The sequence below is a fragment of the Anthonomus grandis genome, chromosome 19 (assembly GCF_022605725.1).
Source record: "Anthonomus grandis grandis chromosome 19, icAntGran1.3, whole genome shotgun sequence".
NCBI classification, from domain to species: Eukaryota; Metazoa; Arthropoda; class Insecta; order Coleoptera; family Curculionidae; genus Anthonomus; species Anthonomus grandis.
The window spans coordinates 3,268,570-3,278,519 of NC_065564.1; positions in this window are offsets into that span (position 1 = coordinate 3,268,570).

The window sequence follows — 9,950 nt, forward strand, 5'->3', positions numbered from 1 at the left end:
ACAAATTAATGGGAATATGAAATTTTAACCGAACGAAAAAGGGCCTTTGTGCCAAAGGTAGAAACTCTCTGGGCACCAGCCGCCATAGTAGGAGAATTTAATTATAGTTCCTCTTTTAACTTTCGATACGCGTTAAAAGAGTTAAACGTGGGATTAATTCCGAGGGGTACATTGAGTTCGCTTTGCATAATTGCTGCAATATCTGCCGGTGGCAGCACCGAAAATGGCTTACGGTAATGGAGAAACAATCGCCATTTTCTTTTTCTCAATTTGTCCGGGGGAAAATGGCGAATATTTCCCGCCAAAATTGTCGGGGGGCATCAGCATCCGAAGAAAGAGTGCGTGTTCTCGAGTGCAGCTGCCGATCTCGTCCCGCCCCGCGTCCGTCTAAGTATAAACTCCCGCCAAGGTCAAATGTTTGGCTCCTCTGCGGCAGGAGCACCAGCAGCATTATCTGAATTATCGCGTTGTATCTCATTGCGAGGGCGACTATACGATATAAGAGAGAGAGAGAGGCTCTCAAGTAAAGTCTATCCTATAAGAAGTTGTAGTCTTGGGTCACAAGATCGATGGACTCTTGAGCAAAGAGTCCATCAGGAGCAACTGTAGTCTTTAAATCAGAGGCATTTAATTACACATTACCAGTGTGAGATGACTTGTACGTAACGTTCTGCGATTATAAAGAATAGATTCTACTTGAGTAGATGTTCGTTCCACACACACGCACCGCCCCCGCCCCCTCCCCACGCCGTTTTAGTTGAAAACCAGGTTCGCTATTCGTGCCTCCCTCTCCAACGAAAGTTCTTCTCGTTATATTTTTGCCAAAGTGTGGCCTTAGCAATAAGGTCAATGTTAATTACCTGAACCGGCCCCGAGAGCCAATCAACTCCGCTAAACTACTATCTTCACGCATCGCTACTTTTCGTCTTGCTCTTTTTTCCACCTCTCTCTACTTCTTCTTCTGCTTCTTCCTCTTAGGAGTTTGTTTATTTATTAAGAAGAAGCGGTGGAAGAATGAAATAGTTGCCTGCTACTGCATAAACATGCTCGGACGATCTATCATTATCGATGTCGTTTTTTTTTAATGAATGAAGTAAAATTTTACTCAGTCATGCGTATAATTGCGCCATCACGATCATTATTACAATTATCCTACGTTTTCTCTTCAGCATTAGAAGTTGACAGGAAAAAAACCGAAATTTGCAAGCCATCGCTCAATAACCCCTTTAGGACCTCTGCCAAAATGCCCCTCGTTTGGGCACTTCTTGCGATTTGCCGGTAAATCTCTGGGGATCTTTCGACGAACTAGTCCTGGGTCCATCCCTGTGGGGCTCATCGGTCCGATATCGGCGGTGGCGGTTCGTGGCGCCGCCGATGCAATCGACGGATCGCGACGCCGAAATTTTTCGTGCATGCGCCGCCCTCCGCCCTTCACCGCCGTCAGCGCCCTCCGCCACCGAAAAACAAAGACTCCCTCAAAAACCGCCGCCTCCACACAACCGATCGATTTGTTCGCTTTGTTTTTTCGCCGCCTGCATCTTTGTCACGCAATCGTCCTCTTATACCAGGAGTTCAGGTGATTTGGAGGGCACTTCCCGAAGGATTGACCCTTGTCTTCTGGAATTTACAAGTATCTTGAGGGGGCGACTGCTTTGTTGCAAGTCGGAGCTCCATTTTTCTGAGTTCGTGCGGAGGCAAGTACCCGGTGGTATCGCTAATCGGGTGTAACTGTACACCGCAACCGAATGCACGCGGAAAATATTATCTTCAGCTTGTATTGTATCTCCGACCTAATGGCGAAGCTTAATTATTATTAAGCTCGGTACTGTTAGGCTTCTTTCGTTTGTTTCCTTTTAAATATCAATCAACGGAGGCTGCGGGTATCGCTTTACATCGTAATGACCATGGGTGGTACCCACAATAGGACCGATCATGGAAAATGGAGGCCAATAAAACGTGCAACGAACTGTTACAGAGATTTTTATGTTGGTGCTCCAATGGGAGCACGCCACGTAATAAATTGGAGAAAAATTTGTTGGGCGCCAAAGTGCCATAGAAAAAACGTGCGTACAAATCAGCGTCCACTCGAGGCACTCGTCAAGATTCCGAGATGTCAACCTCAGGTGTCTGGTCCACGCTCATTACACGTCAATCGCAAGAAGTGAACAGCTTCTTCATCTCGTTCGCTTCACCGATGATCGTTACAAGACGACGATTTACGAGGTTTTAGCGCAAAACAAAAAAAAACCACTAATGACATGCTAATTGATTTGGCGTGATCGTGGTTCTCGTGAGAACGACCGTTCTATTTTATTTGAAATCCTTCGGTCTTCCCCTAACACACATACACAAAGAAATGCGCTCCTGGGCTTTCTTTCGGGTGCCTTTGTCCTTCCTCGCGGTTATTTACGTGAAAAGTTGCAAGAATGCGTGTGTCCCGGCCGTGGACTGCATCGGGACGCCGTCGTCGCCGAGACGCCTATTTTTAACCACCCTCGAGGGCACTGAACAAGGCGTCGATGGCCTAAGTTGGGCCTTAATGGACTTCATTTGAGGACACGATATTTTTGGGGTGAATGAAATTTGAAAGTTTTCTTAAAGGGCATTAGGAGACTCTATGATTTACTCATATTGAGCAAAAACACTTCTTTACTTGCCTGGCTTCAATCTTATGAAAGAAGACAGCACCATCTTCATCCGGAAAGAAGAAAAGTCAATAGTAATTTTTCATCCTCATGATATTTCCTATGACTTTGGTCTCTTGGCAATTTTCCATAGAACAAATAGAAATCAAGATATTCGCGAATGCTTGCCTGGCTTCAACCCTGGAGGAGACAGCTCTATCTTTATCCAAAAAAAATTACATTCAGTCTTGACGTAGAAGTTAACAATTGCATAATTCCTGCGGTGCCACCTCCCCCTTCCCGAAATGTTTATTTAGCAAAGTGCATATACACAAATTTTTAATATTAAATGAAAAAGTTTGGCGAACACAAATTCCAATTAGCACGTACGCAAACACGAGAATATCGACGCGTTCGTCCCCGTTTTGTAACGGGAAGGGTGGCGATTTGTTTTTTTTTTATGCAGTGCGATGTAAATGGGAAATATTGCAGGATGGCATTGCCAGGAGCCCATTCCAAAGAAAAGCCTCGGATCCTACCGACTGCGCCACCCAAAACTACGAAGTAAAGTGCCTGGAAACATGAGCATATTTAATCAAGCATGAGTAATTCGATAGAGCCTCACTAAATCCAGAATAAAATTTAAAATCCAGTGAAATATTTATCAGGTTTACACGCCGGCTGCCCCGCCATGTAATGCATTAAACGTGTATCAGTATCAGCCAATAGAAAATCGATGCTCATGTATTTATTCCAAATGAAATTCAGAAACTTTTGGGCGTCAAGAGGTGCAGGGAAAGGGGGACGTCACACAGGAAAATGCTGGTAATTTTAGATCTCCGACGGTATCCGGTAACAAAGAAACATGTTCCTAATGAGCTTTTATTTTTAACTTTATTATTAATTACACACTTCCCATACGAAAATTACAATTATTATCCTTATCGAAGATCCATTTGGCTTTGCCCCCCTTATGTTTCAACATGGTGGACAAGCGTTGATGCGTGTACAAAACAAACACGGTCAAGATCAAAAAGAAATTTAACAAGAAAAATATCACCAGGCAATTGATCCAGTCCAGTCTGTCCCGTCTGCGCTTGTAAAACTTATCGATGGGCGTCCCGACGGCGATCCAGGATTTCCCCTTTTGTTCTGGAAAGGTGGTCACGTGCAACACAGAGAAGTCACAGTATGGATGGGCCACGCGTAAGGTAATTACGCTGTTCTCCGGGATGTTTAGCATGACGAACTCCCCTTTGGGGCTGAGGGTCAGTTTGGTCATGCCGTGGAGGCTGGACCAGACGTCCACTTCTGGAGGCGATCCGGCTTCACAGGAAAACCTGCCATGGACCACGACTGCTTCCAAAGCGTTTAAACCGAATAGAAGTAGGAGTAATGAGAATAGTCTCACTGACATTTTGATAATTAGACAGTTAGGCATTGACATTGACATCGAGATGGATCTGAACGTCCCAAGCAACACATCATATATTATTATCGTTAAATATATATTTATTCAACGATTTGTTAGTAGATTTTTGGTTTAATTATTAAGGGTAGGATTAATGAAAAATGATTTTTTTCCAGAAAATAATTGCCCGAGAAAAAATGGTTTTTGTATCTATACATACGTTAAAAATTCTATATCTCTAATTATGTTATAAACGTTTATTTAACTCATCAAGGTGTCATCAACCCTTCTCTACAACAACAAAAATTCCACAAGCCTTCATCATCATCTGTTTCTTTTATTTTCGATATCCGAAATAAATCATTACCTGTCTCGATGGGATCGTTTAGTGTGTACGTCCCTGGTACATCCCTCAAAACCCAAAATAAAGGCTCTCGGTCGTCGTGTTGCCAACCTGGAATCGATTAATCACCAGAGTTTGACAGGGCCCGACGACGGTCGAAGAAATGGCACTGAACTTTCGATGCGGGTCTCCCTGCTGCTTCGGGTTTCGCCGAATGGATGATAGAATTTCATTTTAAAGAAACCATACTGCATTATACGACTTTGACTGCTCGTTTCATGTCTCTTTCGAAGGGATCAGAAGTGGGATTATGTTATCTGCGCAAATAAGTTCGTGATTTCACCTCTTCCGGTCGCAAGACATCCAATTCTAATTTTAATATCTGAAAATCCGCCCCGCGGAGGCAACAGCTGCCTCCCAGACATAATTAATGAATTTCATAAAGGGAACGGCGTTTAATAAATCCTTTGCGCCGTAAAACACTTCCTCTGTAACCTCCAGGTAATTTTTCCGTTTAAATCCATCCCGAACGTTCATGGGAAAAATGTCTACACCTGCCGCACAGTACGTCTCGGGAGGATGATAGAGTCGGGAATCAGCAGGAAGTGGCGCCCAATTATGGAGTCCAAAAAAATCCACACTTACGCCCATTTAACCTTCGGTAACGGTTGCAATGAAACGAAATCTTTATGATAAAGAAGACAAAAAAAACAACACATGAAAACAACAGGTTTATGAGGCGCGGCCCGATGTAATTTTGGAAGTAAACTTTGTAAGGCAGGTCATGGCCAATAAGAGCAACGAGAGGAAAGTTGTTTATTAATTTCATTGCCAACTTGCTGCTACTACTACGTCGTATAAGACGCGTACTCCAGTTTTGCCTGCAGATGGCCACAGGAGGAATGAATGACAGGCATTTTTTTGAATGTTTTCCTGCTGACCTCTCATTCACACCAGTTTTCATTAAAAAATAAAACAATTAGCAATATTTACTGTAACAAATTATTAACTCTTACTACTACACCGTCCTCACCTTCTCTTCCAAGCCAGCACCCTCCTCGGAGAAAGGCACCACCTTTCTGAACTTCCACATGAAAACAACCAGCAAAACGGCAAAAAAGTTCAAATACAACCCGAAATAAATGGACCAAGGGGTGGCAGCCTGTCGCCTTGCCTTCAGCAAACCGTGAGCGACGAACACCTCTTGGATTTTGTCTGGATGAGTGTCGATCCGGAGGGTTTGAAATGAGCAAGGCGTCTCGTCAATGACACTCAGATAAAACACCTCGTTCGTGGGCAGTTCAAGTTCGAAGTGGCCGTAAGGGTTTATCGGAAGCAGCAGTTTCCTCTGGTTCAGCAGGACGAGCAGTTTGGATTTTTCAAAGGGGATATTGTCGCTTCGGCACTCCAGTTGACCCCTGATTTTCTGTAGCTTTTCACAGCTAATCATGCAAATAAATTGGAGGACTATTAAGAGTTTGTAGACAATCATTTTAATGTTTTGACACAATCGTTAGTTTGACAAGTGAATGAATATGATAGAGAGGACAATTTTTCAGTGTACATCTTGCATCTCCTCTCTCTTTATTCCCAAGCGAATGATTGACTGGCAAAAAACAATCAATACATTAATTTTCCTTTTCGATTTAAAAGCGCATTTGCATCTACAACTGCTCAGTATATGTAGATATCCCATTAAAGATAAAGAATTGGCCTTATCAAGTGCAACGATCAGATATCCACGTTATTATTTGATCTAGTTAATGTTGTTTTATTTCCAGCTGGGTATGTTGTATTAAAATCTCGCTCCCAACAGATAATTATTAAGTACATTAAACTTCGAGTGCCTTTTTTCCTGCATAGCAGGATCGAGTGCAAAAAACTAATTACACACGTAACGTTTAAAGAAAATTGACTTAGATGATGAATTGATTATAGGAAGCATGAAAATGAGAAATCTTTAATGAGGTTTAAGATGTTTTTCGAACAAATCGAGGATCGAATAGTGGCCCGTACCATCGGGTGCCTTTAAATGGCATTCGGGTACCAACGAAACGGGTTTTACGAGGCTTAATTATGACATTGAAAGTGTTTCTGCTGAATTGCGATGGTGAACGTCTTTTGTGTTTAAAAAAACTAGAATTCATTTGCATTTCATTGTATTTTAAATTGAGGAATTTTGTGTGAGGGGCTCAGGAAACAATTTTTGATATCGAGGAAATTTGGACCAATAAAAAATGAGATATTTCTACTGAACAGAGGAGCCAGGATTTTTGTAGCAAAGTGACCGATATCTCGAAAAACACTTGATTTACAAAAAAATTGCCAAGAGTAAATTTTTATCCCCTTGACGTTTCATATCACTTTGATCTCTTGGTAATTTTTCTTTTTAATCTTTTGGTAATTTTAATTAGTAGACCTAATAGAAATTAAGATGTTCAAGAAAACTCATCTTATTTTTACGGTTTGTTTTTATAAGACGCCTGAAAATTTTAATTCCCACCCAAAAATCATGAAAAAACTAAAATTCATTTGCAGTTTATTGTATTTTAAAGAGGAATGTTGTGTTAGAGGTTCAGGACGTAATTTTTGGTATTCAGAAAACTTGAATCAGGGAGTTTTAAGACCATTGGACTACTAATAAAAAACGAGATATTTCTGCCGAACGTAGCTAGCAAAATGCCAGATATCTCGAAAACCACTTGGTTTATAGAAAAATTGCCAAGAGTAAATCTTTATCCTCATAATATTCTCCATCACTTTGCTCTCTTGGTAATTTTTCGTACACCTAATAGAAATCAAGATTTTCAAGAAAACTCGTCTCATTCTTAAGGTTTATTTCCATAAACCGTAAATTCCCACCCATCGCGGTCATAAAATTACGCAAAATATACATAATTCGTCGATCGGGCCATCATCCAGTTTTTTGCCAGGCGGCGCCCCGAAAAAAAATCAATGCGTTCACCCCCGTTCCCCTCCTATAGTTTAGAGGGGGTGAAGGGGAAAGGGGAGCCCCAAAAGCGGTTTTGAGCGATGCAACGGCGCGAATTTCCGTTTTTTGCTGCAACGAATGCGTCCACCACTCCCCCAACCCCTCGGTTCCTCCCTTCCCCGCACCATCCCCCGCATCAGCCAGCCCGCCTTTGATTTGCGATTTTTATGCACTTTTGATTCCGGTGCACTCCGGGATTTTTCGCTCTATCGTCAAAGGAATCTTAATTAAATCCCGCCGCAGCTGTGTGCGTATACAGTGATTTCCATCCAGGAAACCGGCGGGTTTTTCATGGAAACGTACGTACATTGAAAGGTTTTTAATTAAGGATACTGATAAGTGGAAGAGAGAACTCTGAAAGATTTGTTGGGTAAAAGAAGCGGCTACCCCGCCCATGGATTTAGCAGATCATCGCGGATAATTACAAGGGCATGTATGGCACTTAAATGCAGCTCCAGACAGCTCTCGGAACGGAGCAGAACGGCCAATTACTGTACACGCCACTTCTATTATTAAACCCTCAAGATGTTCGGTGTCACACGTATATATATATATATATACGTTCGAGGGGCATAATTAGACGAACTTGAAAACGAAACTCGACACTCCACACTACTTGACGGCCATAAACCGGGAATATTCCCTGCGAGAGCACGTACGGCCGTGACCCACGTTTCTCACTCGAATTTTCCTCCTGAATTTCCCTTTGCAGCAGGGAAATGACAAAGAGTAATGGTTTTATGGCCGAAACCCAGGTAGAACCAGAATATGCACGAAATGCTCGTACGGTGGTACCGCGGGAGAGTTAAACGAGCACCAGCAGCCGGTACATAAAGAACAGGTTTTTTGAATTAACATTGTTGTGTCTGGGATTTTCAAGGGCAAATTATTTAGCAATACGCGATCAATAACAATTTAACAGTTGGGGAAGGTCACGAGTAGTTTTTTTTATATTATCGAGTGTTCATACGCGATAAGACGCTCATTATGTCTCCGGGGGGACAATACGTCATGATAATTCGAAAGTACTTTTTTCTGCTTTATATAGTTCATGAGGTTTCAGTTTCTTGGGTTTCACGAGCGATCTAGAACACACCCTCTCAATTCCTGGACTTCTATTCTTATGGAAGTCAAAGGTGAGCAAGGTGATGGATAATATAATGGAGATAAAGAATTACTTTGCATTTTTTTCGTAAGTCCAATGGTTTTCGAGATATTCGTCAGTTTTAACTCAAGGGCTTCTCTAATTGCGTGAAAAAAATTATTTATTTTTTCCAGGCAGCTGAGGGCACTTAATTTACTCTTACTCTTGGCGTTTTACGTAAATCCAATGGTCTTGATGATATTCGTTAGTTTTGACTTAAGAGCTTTTCTAATTGCCTGGAAGAGCCTAATTACTTCTTCCAGGCAATTGAGCGCATTAATAGACTTCTTTTTTGATTCGTATATAGCTTATGCAGTTTCGTTTTCTTGGGTTTCTCCTTCTAAGTGTCTAAGAAGCTGAATGTTTTGTAATTTAGGGGACACCTTCTCAATATTTCCTCGACTTCTATTCTTAGGGAAGCCAAAGGTGAGCAAGGTGATAGATAATATTAAGGTGATGAAGATTTACTCGTGGCATGTCTTACATCTGGAACATTTGATCAAAAAAATAATTATTCTCCTTCGGACTGCTTAGAAACTTGATACCCTTGGGCCACTTTCACTACCGTCCCTCCTCCAGACCCGTTGCATCCAACTCGAAACAAAATTAACCCGAAATCCCAAAACCTGGATGACATTCGATCCCGGGGCATACGTGGATCGATTTCCAAATGAAAAATTAAAAAAGACAAAGAGCACCCAGGCCTGCCGAATGTGCCCGTCGGGGTTGTTAACGTTACGCCCGCCAATAAGGGGCAGCGTTTTTATGCGGCCCCCCCGCAGCCGCCCCCCATGCACCGAATTTTTCGCCGTGTTGTCCCCCCGGGCCCCCGAAGGGGTAGCAACGTTGCCGTTCGCCATTAAATCGCCGTTTTTTTTTTGTTGTAATATTTTATTTTTTTCCGCGTCGACGTTTATTTGCTTTAAATATTTGAATTTTTATTATGGAGGGATGTGACAAATGTGGTGTGCAGGAGGACGAGGAGGAAGGGGTCGGTCAGCGTTACCGCAGTATTACTGCAATGTATATGTTCATCTGAAATGGGTCTAATTTATCCAGAGGTCTTTTGCCTGGCTGTGCTCCAAGTTCGTGCAACTGCACGTCATCCATCCATCCATCTACATAGTTGGATGCTGCACCGCTGGCTGTCTGCTGCTGGGCAAATAATTGATGGAGCTCCATGGTCAGGGGCGCCCCCAGTTAATTTTTCGTCATGATCTAATAACTCCTGCAGGGTACAAGATTGATACACTTTATATAGACTCCGCGGTGAATAACGAGCGATAATTCTTCACCTCGGGGCTCCTGTCGAGGTATAGAAAGGAGGAAGAAAAAACCGAGAGAGGAGGAAGTCCCCCGTCATACGTTGTGGCGTTTATTGCCTTAATCTAGGCGCATAATTTTCATCCAGATTAATTATTTGTGCAACGGCCCCG